The sequence below is a fragment of the Triturus cristatus genome, chromosome 4_1 (assembly GCF_964204655.1).
Source record: "Triturus cristatus chromosome 4_1, aTriCri1.1, whole genome shotgun sequence".
NCBI lineage: Eukaryota > Metazoa > Chordata > Amphibia > Caudata > Salamandridae > Triturus > Triturus cristatus.
This window is the reverse complement of record NC_140585.1, coordinates 140094379-140112064: the sequence shown is the minus strand read 5'-3', so window position 1 is coordinate 140112064 and position 17686 is coordinate 140094379. Positions and strand designations below refer to the sequence as shown.

The 17686-nt window shown below is 45.2% G+C and overlaps 7 non-coding genes across 7 annotated transcripts; all 7 read left to right on the top strand.

Annotated features, from left to right (window-relative positions):
- Nucleotides 1–9255: 9255 nt before the first annotated feature.
- TRNAC-GCA (transfer RNA cysteine (anticodon GCA)) lies at nucleotides 9256–9327 on the top strand. Its single transcript has one exon. It is a non-coding gene; the product is annotated as a tRNA-Cys (tRNA).
- Nucleotides 9328–10333: 1006 nt separating this feature from the next.
- Nucleotides 10334–10405, top strand: TRNAC-GCA (transfer RNA cysteine (anticodon GCA)). The gene has a single exon. It is a non-coding gene; the product is annotated as a tRNA-Cys (tRNA).
- Nucleotides 10406–11402: 997 nt separating this feature from the next.
- TRNAC-GCA (transfer RNA cysteine (anticodon GCA)) lies at nucleotides 11403–11474 on the top strand. The gene has a single exon. It is a non-coding gene; the product is annotated as a tRNA-Cys (tRNA).
- A 1007-nt stretch (nucleotides 11475–12481) lies between these two features.
- Nucleotides 12482–12553, top strand: TRNAC-GCA (transfer RNA cysteine (anticodon GCA)). The gene has a single exon. It is a non-coding gene; the product is annotated as a tRNA-Cys (tRNA).
- A 2055-nt stretch (nucleotides 12554–14608) lies between these two features.
- TRNAC-GCA (transfer RNA cysteine (anticodon GCA)) lies at nucleotides 14609–14680 on the top strand. The gene has a single exon. It is a non-coding gene; the product is annotated as a tRNA-Cys (tRNA).
- A 997-nt stretch (nucleotides 14681–15677) lies between these two features.
- TRNAC-GCA (transfer RNA cysteine (anticodon GCA)) lies at nucleotides 15678–15749 on the top strand. The gene has a single exon. It is a non-coding gene; the product is annotated as a tRNA-Cys (tRNA).
- A 1008-nt stretch (nucleotides 15750–16757) lies between these two features.
- On the top strand, nucleotides 16758–16829 carry TRNAC-GCA (transfer RNA cysteine (anticodon GCA)). Its single transcript has one exon. It is a non-coding gene; the product is annotated as a tRNA-Cys (tRNA).
- The last annotated feature ends 857 nt before the right edge of the window (nucleotides 16830–17686 follow it).

Genomic DNA, 17686 nt, shown 5'->3' with positions numbered 1-17686 from the left:
CACCCCTCCCACTACACTGGGACCTAACTGGGCTACACTGAACCTCTTCCACCTCACAGATCTGGAAGATATCCGGGCCACTCCTTTTGGGATCACTCCCCAATGCCTCTCCAGACCTTTTGACATCCAACCAAAGGTCTGCCTCCAACGCAAGCTCTCTGGAACCAGAGAACTCACACTCCACCGGGTGTTGGCATAGCTCTGGAAAACAGGGACTTAAAATATGCTCTCCAACAAATGAATCACACAGCCCCCCACAGTTGTTAACCAAGCTACCGTTTGCCTCACCCTCCAGTGCCTCACACAAGTACCCCACACCACTCTCCTGAGATTGGCAAGACAGTACCTGACTGTATCTGTCACATAACTCACACTCTTCTGGGCGGTCTTCACACTCACACACCAAGGTTTCTACCATGGGGGAACCCCTCTCCCTGTACCTCTCATCTAGGGTCAGTAGAGTGTCCCTCCCACCACTAGGAATATGGTTCCCTGTGCCAGTTCCCCAATCCACTTCAGGGACACTGCACTCCACTGGAACTACATCATAAACCTGACCCCCCTGGTGTATGTCAACCCCCTCCCTCAAGTTAGGTGCCACATCTCTGGGTGTTTGTACCTTTCTCTCAGCACTAGAACTTACAATCTTGCTGCCACCATCTGAGCTGGACTCCACCTCCAACTCAGCAAAGCTCACTTCTTGAGCTAACCATTCTTCTTCAGCTGAGACACTCATGGCCTCAAGCCTCTCGAGCTCCAAATCAAGCTCCCTCATCCTCAACTCATGGGCCAGAAGCAATTTCTTCTCCTCCAAGGCACGGGCATTCCTGCTCTCCTCCGCCGCCTTGTCTACTTCCGATTGCTTCATTTTCATTTTCATTATTTCCAATTCATGGTTTCTCACCCTTTGATTCTCCTCCAACTCCTCTGGAGTGAGCCCCCTACTGGAATGGGAGCTGCCAGCCCTTGAGACTGCTCTGCCCACGGGCAGATCTTGGGGAATAAAACCATTCTCTTCATCTGCATCATCTTCCTCTTGGGCCTCCCAACAGGCCTTCAAGAATCTTTGTAGCACATCCTTTCTAGATCCGCTTTTCACAGGGCAACCAAGGTCTTTGCAGAATTGCTTGAGCTCCTCAACTTTGTACGAATACAAATCCTCAATGGAAAACTCCAATTCTGCCCTCTCACTTGTTGCCACCTGAGACATGATGCTCTTGAAGAGTTACTCAAAAATAGAATCAAAAATAATACAGTATGTGGTTGTCTATTGGTCTGCACTTAAACTAGTGATGTACACCAATTACTGTGGGTCAAGTACAAATACAAGTTCAATCCCACCGCTGCCACCAATGTTAGATCTGGGCGTCTCTAGTTGGCAGGGTAGGTTCCACTGTCCAAGTAGGGACCCTTGCTTCTAGTCAGGGAAAGGGGGATACACTGTTAAGATAACCCCTGCTCACCCTCTAGGTAGCTTGGCCTGAGCAGTCTAGGCTATCAAAGGCAATGTGTAAAGTATTTGTACCAACACTCACAGTAACACAGTGAAAACACCACAGATTTACTCCACACCAGTTTTAGAAAAATAAGGTATCTTTACTAAAAACTTCACAAGACCAAATATTACAGACAAACCAACATATAATTCAAAAAGGTTACTTTAAAGATAGTTCAAGAGTTTGCAGAAAGTACTCCAGGATGTCAAAATCAGTGTCCTGCACAGTGCGGCTCTCAATGCACAAAATGCGACACTTTCGTGCCCAACAGTACCTGTAGTTGCGATAAGGTTCCCAAAAGCTATAACAAGGAAGATGGCAAAGGCGATGCGATGCTCCTGAGATCCTGGGGAGGCTTTGCAGCAGCCCTGCTTCACGCAGCAGAGGTGGATGCGCCGGCTCCGATCTGTAGGGGGAGGATGCGATACCTTTGGCTTTCGTTGCGTAGGTTTCTTAGGGGGAAGCTTCACGCACAGGTTCGATGCGACACTCTTTGATGTGGTGCGATGCGTGGCGCAGCGTTGCCTTCCGGCGCCGCAACTCTCGATGCGCCACGGAACGGGACTCTGCGTCGACGCACGCAGCGATTGGAGACTTTTCACGCACCGGCAGTGGTGCAGCCCGCAAACTGGTTCTGCGACAACCCTCGCAATGGCAGGAAGCTTCACGCTTCGGGACGATGCTCGACGCACTCGGCGATGCGGAGACCCTGCGTGTTGCGATGGTGCCGCGATGAAATTTTCCACGCACTCTCGTCTTGCGACACGCAATCGGATGATGCGTTGGGTACCAGTCACTCTTGTTCACGCTTCTGCTTCCCAGCTCCCTAAACACAGCAAAACGACCTCCTGAAGCCCCAAGACTGGGCAAGCACTCCAAGGCAGGTCAGAACTCTCTCAGCAGAGTTCCAGGGGAGCTGGTGGTGAAGTCCTTTTGTTCCTGGGACTTCTTAACAGGGAGCCAGCTCTTCTCAGGCCCTTGGAGATCAGAATCAAAAGAAGGGGACACAGCAAAGTCCTTCCCCTCTCCTTGGCAGCAAAGCAAAACAGCAAGCAGGCAGTCTTCTCCTCTTCAGTTTCTTCCAGCTTTCTCCTTGGCAGAGGTTTCTTCTTAGTTCCAAAGTGATCTAAAGTTTTAGGTGTCTGGGGTCCTCTTCTTATACCCCTCCAAGTCTTTGTCTCTCTTTGTTCCAGTGGGGGGATTCCCCTGCTCAAACCGGTTCCTGGGTGTGCTCTGCTCTGGAGCACCTGGTTCCTTTCAGAGTGAGGGGCAGGGTCGTTAGACGCTCAGCAGGAGGTGGAGCCTTCTTTGTGCCAGCAGAGGCAGAGTCCTCAGCCTGGCCAGCAGGGGGTGGAGCCAGCTTTGTGTTTGTCAGGGGCAGCCCTATTCAGACCCAGGGACTACTCCTCCCACCCATCTAAAGCAGATCTCCCTATTCACCCTGCTGCTGACTCATCCAGGCTCCTGGAGCCACCTAGCACATCACCTGACACCAGTCAGCCAACCAGCACACAGGCACACAGGAAGGTTAAACAGGAGAATAGTTACTTTCTAAAAAGTGCTATTCCCACGCAGTGAATTTAAAAACCATCTTGCTAAAAAGATGTATAATTAAATTCTGAACACAGAGATACCAAACTTGGATTTTCTATCTTGCCCTTATGGGAAGATAGGCATGTAAACAGCCTTCCCCATTCTATCCTATGGGCAAGATAGCCTCTCAGCAGTGAAAAACGAAAATGGCTGTAATTCACTACCAGGGCATGTTACACACCTCAGTACATGCCCTACCTTTCAGATACACTGCACCCAGCCCAGGGGGGTACCTAGGGCCACCATAGGGATGCCTGACATGTACAGAAAGGGAAGGATAAGGCCTGGTCAGTGGGTGCACTGGCCAGGTCGACATGGCAGTCCGGGACTGCACATAGGCACTGCAAGCAGGCCTAAGACATCATTTTAGCGCTACTCCTGTGGGTGGCACAATCAGTGCTGCAGCCCACTAGTAGCATTTGAATCACCAGCCCTGGCACACGCAGTGCACTTTACTAGGGGCTAACAGGTGAAACAAATATACCAATCATGGATAACCAATCAATATCACAATTTATACAGAGAGCATATGCACTTTAGCACTGATCAGCAGTGGTAAAGTGCCCAGAGTCTTATTGCCAACAACCACGGGTCAGAAAAAATGAAGGAGGAAGAAGCAAAAAGTTTGGGGATAACCCTGCAAAAAGGGCCGTTTCCAACACAACCCCCTTCCAGCCTAAAGCCAGGGTAGACCAAGCGATACATCGATGGGATTCCCTGCTTAGGGCGATAGAACACGGAAACTGGCCCAACCAGCAGGGCACTATTCCTGTTCTACGCCTTCCTGAACCCGGTTGGATCTCTCCATCCATACTCTCAGGGTCCACCAAGCCAACCCATGTGGAACCCTTCTCTTCACCTGTGGACACCACCTGTGCAGCACCTAGCCTTAACTTGCTCACAGATGTGTCCCAACAGACAGACAGCAAGCCGCAGTGGCCAGTGACACTGGTCAGGGATGAGACCCAGGCCTTATGCCTCTCAGGGCCCTCAAACCCCTGTGGCATCAGAAGGTGGGGGGCAGTAGCCCCAGGTGCTGGGCACCCTTTGTCCACTTCCTTTCCTGTCAGGTCGGGTCTGACAACCTGGCACTGACCGACCAGCCCCGGGCCTGTATCCGGTGGCTGGACAGGAGGCTGGGGTAGGCTTTTCCATACCCAGTCCTCCTCTTCCTTGGGGTTCTGTACCCTCCCACCTGGAGCGGTACTCCCTTCTAGAACAGTCAGGGCACCTGTGGCATGTGTCCTGCACCATTCGCCCACCAGTTCAGGGGTTCTATCCTGCAACTGGGATCCCAGGTCAGGGGGGACACCCCGGACCTGGCCCTCCAACCTAGGGTCTAAACCCTCCAGGTGAACCGGGGTCAGAGGCGAGGACTCCCTCCCTCTGCACCCCCTTCCAGAGTGCTGCACCCTCCCCACTGGAGTGGTACCCCTGGAAGCCAAACCGGTCAGGACACTGGTTACAGATGTCCTTCCCTCCAGGTCAGGCAGATCCTGAACCTGGCCTCCCAACCCAGGGACTAAACCCTGTAGTTGCACACCTGCCTGGCATGCCAGGACTTCTGGGGACTCACACAGTATCTCCCCGAGGGTGACACATGACTCATGTGTCTCGTGACAGTCTGCCTGGCGCAGATCTCCCGACCCCTGTCCACCTGACAGTGTGCGAAGATCCCCCAGGACAGAAGTGGTGTCACCATGGTCACTCCTAGGGGACTCAGCCCTTCTGGCTGGTCCCTGACCCACTGGTTCTCCCACTGGGGAACACATCCCCCTCTCACCCCTCAGTCTGGACTTCTGCACCCTCCCAACTGGAGCGGTACCGCCAGACACCAGAACCACTGGAGCTCTGTTTACAGAGGCGCCAGGTTCTCCTGACACTAGGAGATCCTCCTCAAATGGCCTACTAGCACTGTCTAGGCCCCCAACCTGGTGTTCCCTTAAGGAACCCTCCAGGCCCTGAGACTGGGTTTCGGGCACCTTGGGACCCACAGTCCCACACTCACCCCTTCTCCACTGAGACAGGACGTGAGCCCCTACACCCCTCCCACTACACTGGGACCTAACTGGGCTACACTGAACCTCTTCCACCTCACAGATCTGGAAGATATCCGGGCCACTCCTTTTGGGATCACTCCCCAATGCCTCTCCAGACCTTTTGACATCCAACCAAAGGTCTGCCTCCAACGCAAGCTCTCTGGAACCAGAGAACTCACACTCCACCGGGTGTTGGCATAGCTCTGGAAAACAGGGACTTAAAATATGCTCTCCAACAAATGAATCACACAGCCCCCCACAGTTGTTAACCAAGCTACCGTTTGCCTCACCCTCCAGTGCCTCACACAAGTACCCCACACCACTCTCCTGAGATTGTCAAGACAGTACCTGACTGTATCTGTCACACAACTCACACTCTTCTGGGCGGTCTTCACACTCACACACCAAGGTTTCTACCATGGGGGAACCCCTCTCCCTGTACCTCTCATCTAGGGTCAGTAGAGTGTCCCTCCCACCACTAGGAATATGGTTCCCTGTGCCAGTTCCCCAATCCACTTCAGGGACACTGCACTCCACTGGAACTACATCATAAACCTGACCCCCCTGGTGTATGTCAACCCCCTCCCTCAAGTTAGGTGCCACATCTCTGGGTGTTTGTACCTTTCTCTCAGCACTAGAACTTACAATCTTGCTGCCACCATCTGAGCTGGACTCCACCTCCAACTCAGCAAAGCTCACTTCTTGAGCTAACCATTCTTCTTCAGCTGAGACACTCATGGCCTCAAGCCTCTCGAGCTCCAAATCAAGCTCCCTCATCCTCAACTCATGGGCCAGAAGCAATTTCTTCTCCTCCAAGGCACGGGCATTCCTGCTCTCCTCCGCCGCCTTGTCTACTTCCGATTGCTTCATTTTCATTTTCATTATTTCCAATTCATGGTTTCTCACCCTTTGATTCTCCTCCAACTCCTCTGGAGTGAGCCCCCTACTGGAATGGGAGCTGCCAGCCCTTGAGACTGCTCTGCCCACGGGCAGATCTTGGGGAATAAAACCATTCTCTTCATCTGCATCATCTTCCTCTTGGGCCTCCCAACAGGCCTTCAAGAATCTTTGTAGCACATCCTTTCTAGATCCGCTTTTCACAGGGCAACCAAGGTCTTTGCAGAATTGCTTGAGCTCCTCAACTTTGTACGAATACAAATCCTCAATGGAAAACTCCAATTCTGCCCTCTCACTTGTTGCCACCTGAGACATGATGCTCTTGAAGAGTTACTCAAAAATAGAATCAAAAATAATACAGTATGTGGTTGTCTATTGGTCTGCACTTAAACTAGTGATGTACACCAATTACTGTGGGTCAAGTACAAATACAAGTTCAATCCCACCGCTGCCACCAATGTTAGATCTGGGGGTCTCTAGTTGGCAGGGTAGGTTCCACTGTCCAAGTAGGGACCCTTGCTTCTAGTCAGGGAAAGGGGGATATACTGTTAAGATAACCCCTGCTCACCCTCTAGGTAGCTTGGCCTGAGCAGTCTAGGCTATCAAAGGCAATGTGTAAAGTATTTGTACCAACACTCACAGTAACACAGTGAAAACACCACAGATTTACTCCACACCAGTTTTAGAAAAATAAGGTATCTTTACTAAAAACTTCACAAGACCAAATATTACAGACAAACCAACATATAATTCAAAAAGGTTACTTTAAAGATAGTTCAAGAGTTTGCAGAAAGTACTCCAGGATGTCAAAATCAGTGTCCTGCACAGTGCGGCTCTCAATGCACAAAATGCGACACTTTCGTGCCCAACAGTACCTGTAGTTGCGATAAGGTTCCCAAAAGCTATAACAAGGAAGATGGCAAAGGCGATGCGATGCTCCTGAGATCCTGGGGAGGCTTTGCAGCAGCCCTGCTTCACGCAGCAGAGGTGGATGCGCCGGCTCCGATCTGTAGGGGGAGGATGCGATACCTTTGGCTTTCGTTGCGTAGGTTTCTTAGGGGGAAGCTTCACGCACAGGTTCGATGCGACACTCTTTGATGTGGTGCGATGCGTGGCGCAGCGTTGCCTTCCGGCGCCGCAACTCTCGATGCGCCACGGAACGGGACTCTGCGTCGACGCACGCAGCGATTGGAGACTTTTCACGCACCGGCAGTGGTGCAGCCCGCAAACTGGTTCTGCGACAACCCTCGCAATGGCAGGAAGCTTCACGCTTCGGGACGATGCTCGACGCACTCGGCGATGCGGAGACCCTGCGTGTTGCGATGGTGCCGCGATGAAATTTTCCACGCACTCTCGTCTTGCGACACGCAATCGGATGATGCGTTGGGTACCAGTCACTCTTGTTCACGCTTCTGCTTCCCAGCTCCCTAAACACAGCAAAACGACCTCCTGAAGCCCCAAGACTGGGCAAGCACTCCAAGGCAGGTCAGAACTCTCTCAGCAGAGTTCCAGGGGAGCTGGTGGTGAAGTCCTTTTGTTCCTGGGACTTCTTAACAGGGAGCCAGCTCTTCTCAGGCCCTTGGAGATCAGAATCAAAAGAAGGGGACACAGCAAAGTCCTTCCCCTCTCCTTGGCAGCAAAGCAAAACAGCAAGCAGGCAGTCTTCTCCTCTTCAGTTTCTTCCAGCTTTCTCCTTGGCAGAGGTTTCTTCTTAGTTCCAAAGTGATCTAAAGTTTTAGGTGTCTGGGGTCCTCTTCTTATACCCCTCCAAGTCTTTGTCTCTCTTTGTTCCAGTGGGGGGATTCCCCTGCTCAAACCGGTTCCTGGGTGTGCTCTGCTCTGGAGCACCTGGTTCCTTTCAGAGTGAGGGGCAGGGTCGTTAGACGCTCAGCAGGAGGTGGAGCCTTCTTTGTGCCAGCAGAGGCAGAGTCCTCAGCCTGGCCAGCAGGGGGTGGAGCCAGCTTTGTGTTTGTCAGGGGCAGCCCTATTCAGACCCAGGGACTACTCCTCCCACCCATCTAAAGCAGATCTCCCTATTCACCCTGCTGCTGACTCATCCAGGCTCCTGGAGCCACCTAGCACATCACCTGACACCAGTCAGCCAACCAGCACACAGGCACACAGGAAGGTTAAACAGGAGAATAGTTACTTTCTAAAAAGTGCTATTCCCACGCAGTGAATTTAAAAACCATCTTGCTAAAAAGATGTATAATTAAATTCTGAACACAGAGATACCAAACTTGGATTTTCTATCTTGCCCTTATGGGAAGATAGGCATGTAAACAGCCTTCCCCATTCTATCCTATGGGCAAGATAGCCTCTCAGCAGTGAAAAACGAAAATGGCTGTAATTCACTACCAGGGCATGTTACACACCTCAGTACATGCCCTACCTTTCAGATACACTGCACCCAGCCCAGGGGGGTACCTAGGGCCACCATAGGGATGCCTGACATGTACAGAAAGGGAAGGATAAGGCCTGGTCAGTGGGTGCACTGGCCAGGTCGACATGGCAGTCCGGGACTGCACATAGGCACTGCAAGCAGGCCTAAGACATCATTTTAGCGCTACTCCTGTGGGTGGCACAATCAGTGCTGCAGCCCACTAGTAGCATTTGAATCACCAGCCCTGGCACACGCAGTGCACTTTACTAGGGGCTAACAGGTGAAACAAATATACCAATCATGGATAACCAATCAATATCACAATTTATACAGAGAGCATATGCACTTTAGCACTGATCAGCAGTGGTAAAGTGCCCAGAGTCTTATTGCCAACAACCACGGGTCAGAAAAAATGAAGGAGGAAGAAGCAAAAAGTTTGGGGATAACCCTGCAAAAAGGGCCGTTTCCAACAGGTATGTAGAAATGTTTTTGGTCCATCATTTGGCCCAAAACAATCATACTTCACCACCATCTCGGTGATTGTGGTAACCAATCCGCGAAAGGATAAGGCGTCCCGTAAAAACGTCTTCCCCTTTGAGAATGTTTCAAAACAAGCATTTTATGTACAGGCATTGGTCCTATGGACCACTGCCTGTTCAAATAAAATAACAATGAAACATATAAATATTTTTTTTAAACGATCCCGTTTTCCTTCAATAAATAATATTAAGAACTACTTCTCCTGTTCCACAGTTTCAAGCTTGTACTTTCCGGCCCAACTGAGCATGATGCTCACACTCTTTCATGAGGTACTGATATATTTTCATTCCGACTCTCACAAACAGGTGGGGATATAGCTCAGTGGTAGAGCATTTGACTGCAGATCAAGAGGTCCCTGGTTCAAATCCAGGTGTCCCCTTGGCCTGTTTTGGTTCTTGTGTTTGTAGCTGGGACTTTTCATAAAACCCCTTTCGATCATCATTGACAGAGTCAGTGTTCGCTTGGATCTTACACTTTAACAGCATTACAATGTCACTGCTCAAAACCTGAGAGTAAATGCATTTTATACAGGGCTCGGTATTCCGTATGGGAAATGTCTGAAAAAGCATTGATTTATTTTGGAATCTGGCTCTTCCTTTCACAGCACCAAACAAAGGGAATGGACTATGAAAGAAATTGGCAACTTTGTTTTACAGTTTAGTGCTTCCTTCAATCGCACTACAGAAATTGCATAGAAAAGTGGGCAGCAATGCAGTCAATCTATTCCTCATTTAACCTGTGTCCTCAGTCTTACATGTATTCCACCTCTTCTCTGTGCATACAAAGTATGTGTTTGTTTGAAGCACTTCATTTTTGTGCAATGCATAATCTATTTACTTTCTACTAAAATACGCTGCCCACGTACAAGATGTACGAACCCTAGTTGCAGGTGCAAGCAGGCTGGTCTGAGAAACCAGGCCATTAGCGAACACAAAATAGCTTTTTCTGATGTATTAAATCGAAGGTACATGAAAGGGGTATTTGGTTGTACCTTCAAATACTAAATTGTAGTGGTATGCAGAAATGTTTTTTCACCGTAATTTGGCCAAAACAATCATACTTCACCACCATATCAGTGATTGTGGTAATCAATCCACAAAGATAAGTAGTCTCGTAAAAACCTCTTCCCCTTTGAGAATGTTTCAAAACAAACATTTTAATTACAGATATTGGTCCTATGGACCACTGCCTATTCAAATAAAATAACAATTAAACATATACATTTTGTTTTTTAAATGATCCTGTTTTCCTTTAATTAATAATATTAAGAACTACTTCTCCTTTTCCACAGTTTCAAGCTCGTACTTTGTGGCCCAACTGAGCTTGAGCCTCTCACTCTTTCATGATGTACTGATATATTGTCATTCTGATCTTTGAAAACAGTTGGGGATATAGCTCAGTGGTAGAGCATTTGACTGCAGATCAAGAGGTCCCTGGTTCAAATCCGGGTGTCCCCTAAACCTATTTTGGTTTTGGTGTTTGTAGCTGGGATCTTTCATAAAGTCCCTATGGATCACCATTGACAGAGTCAGTGTTCAGTTGGATCTTATACTTTATTAGCATTACAGTGTCACTGCTCAAAACCTGGGAATAAATGCATTTTTACACAGGGCGTGGGAACTTTCTGAAACATCATTGATTTATTTTGGAATCCGGCTCTTCCTTTCACAGCTTCAAGCAAAGAGAATCACTATGAAAACAATTGAAAACTTTGTTATACAGTTTGGTGCTTCCTTGTAGCGCACTAAAGAAATGGCATAGTATACTCGGCAGCGCTGCAGTCAATCTATTTCTCATTTAACCTGTGTCCTCAGTCTTATATATATTCCTCCTCTCCTCTGTGCATACAAAATATGTGTTTGTTTAAAGCACTTCATTCTTGTGCAACGTAGAAACTATTTAATTTCTCCTTAAAACCTCTGCCTACGTGCAAAATGTATGAACCCTCGTTGCAGATGAAAAAAGGCTGGCTCGAAGACTCAGGCCATTTTCGAACACAAAATGGCCTTTTCTGATATATTAAATTGATGGTACTTGAAAGGGACGTTTGGGTGTACCTTCCAAATACCAAATTGCAGTGGTATGTAGAAATGTTTTTCGTCCATCATTTGGCCCAAAACAATCATACTTCACCACCATCTCGGTGATTGTGGTAACCAATCCGCGAAAGGATAAGGCGTCCCGTAAAAACCTCTTCCCCTTTGAGAATGTTTCAAAACAAGCATTTTATGTACAGGCATTGGTCCTATGGACCACTGCCTGTTCAAATAAAATAACAATGAAACATATAAATATTTTTTTTAAACGATCCCGTTTTCCTTCAATAAATAATATTAAGAACTACTTCTCCTGTTCCACAGTTTCAAGCTTGTAATTTCCGGCCCAACTGAGCATGATGCTCACACTCTTTCATGAGGTACTGATATATTTTCATTCCGACTCTCACAAACAGGTGGGGATATAGCTCAGTGGTAGAGCATTTGACTGCAAATCAAGAGGTCCCTGGTTCAAATCCAGGTGTCCCCTTGGCCTGTTTTGGTTCTTGTGTTTGTAGCTGGGACTTTTCATAAAACCCCTTTGGATCATCATTGACAGAGTCAGTGTTCGCTTGGATCTTACACTTTAACAGCATTACAATGTCACTGCTCAAAACCTGAGAGTAAATGCATTTTATACAGGGCTCGGTATTCCGTATGGGAAATGTCTGAAAAAGCATTGATTTATTTTGGAATCTGGCTCTTCCTTTCACAGCACCAAACAAAGGGAATGGACTATGAAAGCAATTGGCAACTTTGTTTTACAGTTTAGTGCTTCCTTCAATCGCACTACAGAAATTGCATAGAAAAGTGGGCAGCAATGCAGTCAATCTATTCCTCATTTAACCTGTGTCCTCAGTCTTACATGTATTCCACCTCTTCTCTGTGCATACAAAGTATGTGTTTGTTTGAAGCACTTCATTTTTGTGCAATGCATAATCTATTTACTTTCTACTAAAATACGCTGCCCACGTACAAGATGTACGAACCCTAGTTGCAGGTGCAAGCAGGCTGGTCTGAGAAACCAGGCCATTTGCGAACACAAAATAGCTTTTTCTGATGTATTAAATCGAAGGTACATGAAAGGGGTGTTTGGTTGTACCTTCAAATACTAAATTGTAGTGGTATGCAGAAATGTTTTTTCACCGTAATTTGGCCCAAAACAATCATACTTCACCACCATATCAGTGATTGTGGTAATCAATCCACAAAGATAAGTAGTCTCGTAAAAACCTCTTCCCCTTTGAGAATGTTTCAAAACAAACATTTTAATTACAGATATTGGTCCTATGGACCACTGCCTATTCAAATAAAATAACAATTAAACATATACATTTTGTTTTTTAAATGATCCTGTTTTCCTTTAATTAATAATATTAAGAACTACTTCTCCTTTTCCACAGTTTCAAGCTCGTACTTTGTGGCCCAACTGAGCTTGAGCCTCTCACTCTTTCATGATGTACTGATATATTGTCATTCTGATCTTTGAAAACAGTTGGGGATATAGCTCAGTGGTAGAGCATTTGACTGCAAATCAAGAGGTCCCTGGTTCAAATCCGGGTGTCCCCTAAACCTATTTTGGTTTTGGTGTTTGTAGCTGGGATCTTTCATAAAGTCCCTATGGATCACCATTGACAGAGTCAGTGTTCAGTTGGATCTTATACTTTATTAGCATTACAGTGTCACTGCTCAAAACCTGGGAATAAATGCATTTTACACAGGGCGTGGGAACTTTCTGAAACATCATTGATTTATTTTGGAATCCGGCTCTTCCTTTCACAGCTTCAAGCAAAGAGAATCACTATGAAAACAATTGAAAACTTTGTTATACAGTTTGGTGCTTCCTTGTAGCGCACTAAAGAAATGGCATAGTATACTCGGCAGCGCTGCAGTCAATCTATTTCTCATTTAACCTGTGTCCTCAGTCTTACATATATTCCTCCTCTCCTCTGTGCATACAAAATATGTGTTTGTTTAAAGCACTTCATTCTTGTGCAACGTAGAAACTATTTAATTTCTCCGTAAAACCTCTGCCTACGTGCAAAATGTATGAGCCCTCGTTGCAGATGAAAAAAGGCTGGCTCGAAGACTCAGGCCATTTTCGAACACAAAATGGCCTTTTCTGATATATTAAATTGATGGTACTTGAAAGGGACGTTTGGGTGTACCTTCCAAATACCAACTTGCAGTGGTATGTAGAAATGTTTTTCGTCCATCATTTGGCCCAAAACAATCATACTTCACCACCATCTCGGTGATTGTGGTAACCAATCCGCGAAAGGATAAGGCGTCCCGTAAAAACCTCTTCCCCTTTGAGAATGTTTCAAAACAAGCATTTTATGTACAGGCATTGGTCCTATGGACCACTGCCTGTTCAAATAAAATAACAATGAAACATATAAATATTTTTTTTAAACGATCCCGTTTTCCTTCAATAAATAATATTAAGAACTACTTCTCCTGTTCCACAGTTTCAAGCTTGTACTTTCCGGCCCAACTGAGCATGATGCTCACACTCTTTCATGAGGTACTGATATATTTTCATTCCGACTCTCACAAACAGGTGGGGATATAGCTCAGTGGTAGAGCATTTGACTGCAGATCAAGAGGTCCCCTTGGCCTGTTTTGGTTCTTGTGTTTGTAGCTGGGACTTTTCATAAAACCCCTTTGGATCATCATTGACAGAGTCAGTGTTCGCTTGGATCTTACACTTTAATAGCATTACAATGTCACTGCTCAAAACCTGAGAGTAAATGCATTTTTATACAGGGCTCGGTATTTCGTATGGGAAATGTCTGAAAAAGCATTGATTTATTTTGGAATCTGGCTCTTCCTTTCACAGCACCAAACAAAGGGAATGGACTATGAAAGCAATTGACAACTTTGTTTTACAGTTTGGTGCTTCCTTCGATCGCACTACAGAAATTGCATAGAAAAGTGGGCAGAAATGCAGTCAATCTATTCCTCATTTAACCTGTGTCCTCAGTCTTACATGTATTCCACCTCTTCTCTGTGCATACAAAGTATGTGTTTGTTTGAAGCACTTCATTTTTGTGCAATGCATAATCTATTTACTTTCTACTAAAAAACGCTGCCCACGTACAAGATGTATGAACCCTAGTTGCAGGTGCAAGCAGGCTGGTCTGAGAAACCAGGCCATTTGCGAACACAAAATTGCTTTTTCTGATGTATTAAATCGAAGGTACATGAAATGGGTGTTTGGTTGTACCTTCAAATACCAAATTGTAGTGGTATGTAGAAATGTTTTTTCACCGTAATTTGGCCCAAAACAATCATACTTCACCACCATATCAGTGATTGTGGTAATCATTCCACAAAGATAAGTAGTCTCGTAAAAACCTGTTCCTCTTTGAGAATGTTTCAAAACAAACATTTTAATTACAGATATTGGTCCTATGGACCACTGCCTATTCAAATAAAATAACAATTAAACATATACATTTTGTTTTTTAAATGATCCTGTTTTCCTTTAATTAATAATATTAAGAACTACTTCTCCTTTTCCACAGTTTCAAGCTCGTACTTTGTGGCCCAACTGAGCTTGAGCCTCTCACTCTTTCATGATGTACTGTTATATTGTCATTCTGATCTTTGAAAACAGTTGGGGATATAGCTCAGTGGTAGAGCATTTGACTGCAGATCAAGAGGTCCCTGGTTCAAATCCGGGTGTCCCCTGAACCTATTTTGGTTCTGGTGTTTGTAGCTAGGATCTTTCATAAAGTCCCTTTGGATCACCATTGACAGAGTCAGTGTTCAGTTGGATCTTATACTTTATTAGCATTACAGTGTCACTGCTCAAAACCTGGGAATACATGCATTTTTACACAGGGCGTGGGAACTTTCTGAAACATCATTGATTTATTTTGGAATCCGGCTCTTCCTTTCACAGCTTCAAACAAAGAGAATGACTATGAAAACAATTGAAAACTTTGTTATACAGTTTGGTGCTTCCTTGTAGCGCACTAAAGAAATGGCATAGTATACTCGGCAGCGCTGCAGTCAATCTATTTCTCATTTAACATGTGTCCTCAGTCTTACATCTATTCCTCCTCTCCTCTGTGCATACAAAATATGTGTTTGTTTAAAGCACTTCATTCTTGTGCAACGTAGAAACTATTTAATTTCTCCTTGAAACCTCTGCCTTCGTGCAAAATGTATGAACCCTCGTTGCAGATGAAAAAAGGCTGGCTCGAAGACTCAGGCCATTTTCGAACACAAAATGGCCTTTTCTGATATATTAAATTGATGGTACTTGAAAGGGACGTTTGGGTGTACCTTCCAAATACCAAATTGCAGTGGTATGTAGAAATGTTTTTCGTCCATCATTTGGCCCAAAACAATCATACTTCACCACCATCTCGGTGATTGTGGTAACCAATCCGCGAAAGGATAAGGCGTCCCGTAAAAACCTCTTCCCCTTTGAGAATGTTTCAAAACAAGCATTTTATGTACAGGCATTGGTCCTATGGACCACTGCCTGTTCAAATAAAATAACAATGAAACATATAAATATTTTTTTTAAACGATCCCGTTTTCCTTCAATAAATAATATTAAGAACTACTTCTCCTGTTCCACAGTTTCAAGCTTGTACTTTCCGGCCCAACTGAGCATGATGCTCACACTCTTTCATGAGGTACTGATATATTTTCATTCCGACTCTCACAAACAGGTGGGGATATAGCTCAGTGGTAGAGCATTTGACTGCAGATCAAGAAGTCCCTGGTTCAAATCCAGGTGTCCCCTTGGCCTGTTTTGGTTCTTGTGTTTGTAGCTGGGACTTTTCATAAAAGCCCTGTGGATCATCATTGACAGAGTCAGTGTTCGCTTGGATCTTACACTTTAACAGCATTACAATGTCACTGCTCAAAACCTGAGAGTAAATGCATTTTTATACAGGGCTCGGTATTCCGTATGGGAAATGTCTGAAAAAGCATTGATTTATTTTGGAATCTGGCTCTTCCTTTCACAGCACCAAACAAAGGGAATGGACTATGAAAGCAATTGGCAACTTTGTTTTACAGTTTAGTGCTTCCTTCAATCGCACTACAGAAATTGCATAGAAAAGTGGGCAGCAATGCAGTCAATCTATTCCTCATTTAACCTGTGTCCTCAGTCTTACATGTATTCCACCTCTTCTCTGTGCATACAAAGTATGTGTTTGTTTGAAGCACTTCATTTTTGTGCAATGCATAATCTATTTACTTTCTACTAAAATACGCTGCCCACGTACAAGATGTACGAACCCTAGTTGCAGGTGCAAGCAGGCTGGTCTGAGAAACCAGGCCATTTGCGAACACAAAATAGCTTTTTCTGATGTATTAAATCGAAGGTACATGAAAGGGGTGTTTGGTTGTACCTTCAAATACCAAATTGTAGTGGTATGCAGAAATGTTTTTTCACCGTAATTTGGCCCAAAACAATCATACTTCACCACCACATCAGTGATTGTGGTAATCAATCCACAAAGATAAGTAGTCTCGTAAAAACCTCTTCCCCTTTGAGAATGTTTCAAAACAAACATTTTAATTACAGATATTGGTCCTATGGACCACTGCCTATTCAAATAAAATAACAATTAAACATATACATTTTGTTTTTTAAATGATCCTGTTTTCCTTTAATTAATAATATTAAGAACTACTTCTCCTTTTCCACAGTTTCAAGCTCGTACTTTGTGGCCCAACTGAGCTTGAGCCTCTCACTCTTTCATGATGTACTGATATATTGTCATTCTGATCTTTTAAAATAGTTGGGGATATAGCTCAGTGGTAGAGCGTTTGACTGCAGATCAAGAGGTCCCTGGTTCATATCCGGGTGTCCCCTAAACCTATTTTGGTTTTGGTGTTTGTAGCTGGGATCTTTCATAAAGTCCCTATGGATCACCATTGACAGAGTCAGTGTTCAGTTGGATCTTATACTTTATTAGCATTACAGTGTCACTGCTCAAAACCTGGGAATAAATGCATTTTTACACAGGGCGTGGGAACTTTCTGAAACATCATTGATTTATTTTGGAATCCGGCTCTTCCTTTCACAGCTTCAAGCAAAGAGAATCACTATGAAAACAATTAAAAACTTTGTTATACAGTTTGGTGCTTCCTTGTAGCGCACTAAAGAAATGGCATAGTATACTCGGCAGCGCTGCAGTCAATCTATTTCTCATTTAACCTGTGTCCTCAGTCTTACATATATTCCTCCTCTCCTCTGTGCATACAAAATATGTGTTTGTTTAAAGCACTTCATTCTTGTGCAACGTAGAAACTATTTAATTTCTCCTTAAAACCTCTGCCTACGTGCAAAATGTATGAACCCTCGTTGCAGATGAAAAAAGGCTGGCTCGAAGACTCAGGCCATTTTCGAACACAAAATGGCCTTTTCTGTTATATTAAATTGATGGTACTTGAAAGGGACGTTTGGGTGTACCTTCCAAATACCAAATTGCAGTGGTATGTAGAAATGTTTTTCGTCCATCATTTGGCCCAAAACAATCATACTTCACCACCATCTCGGTGATTGTGGTAACCAATCCGCGAAAGGATAAGGCGTCCCGTAAAAACCTCTTCCCCTTTGAGAATGTTTCAAAACAAGCATTTTATGTACAGGCATTGGCCTGTTCAAATAAAATAACAATGAAACATATAAATATTTTTTTTAAACGATCCCGTTTTCCTTCAATAAAT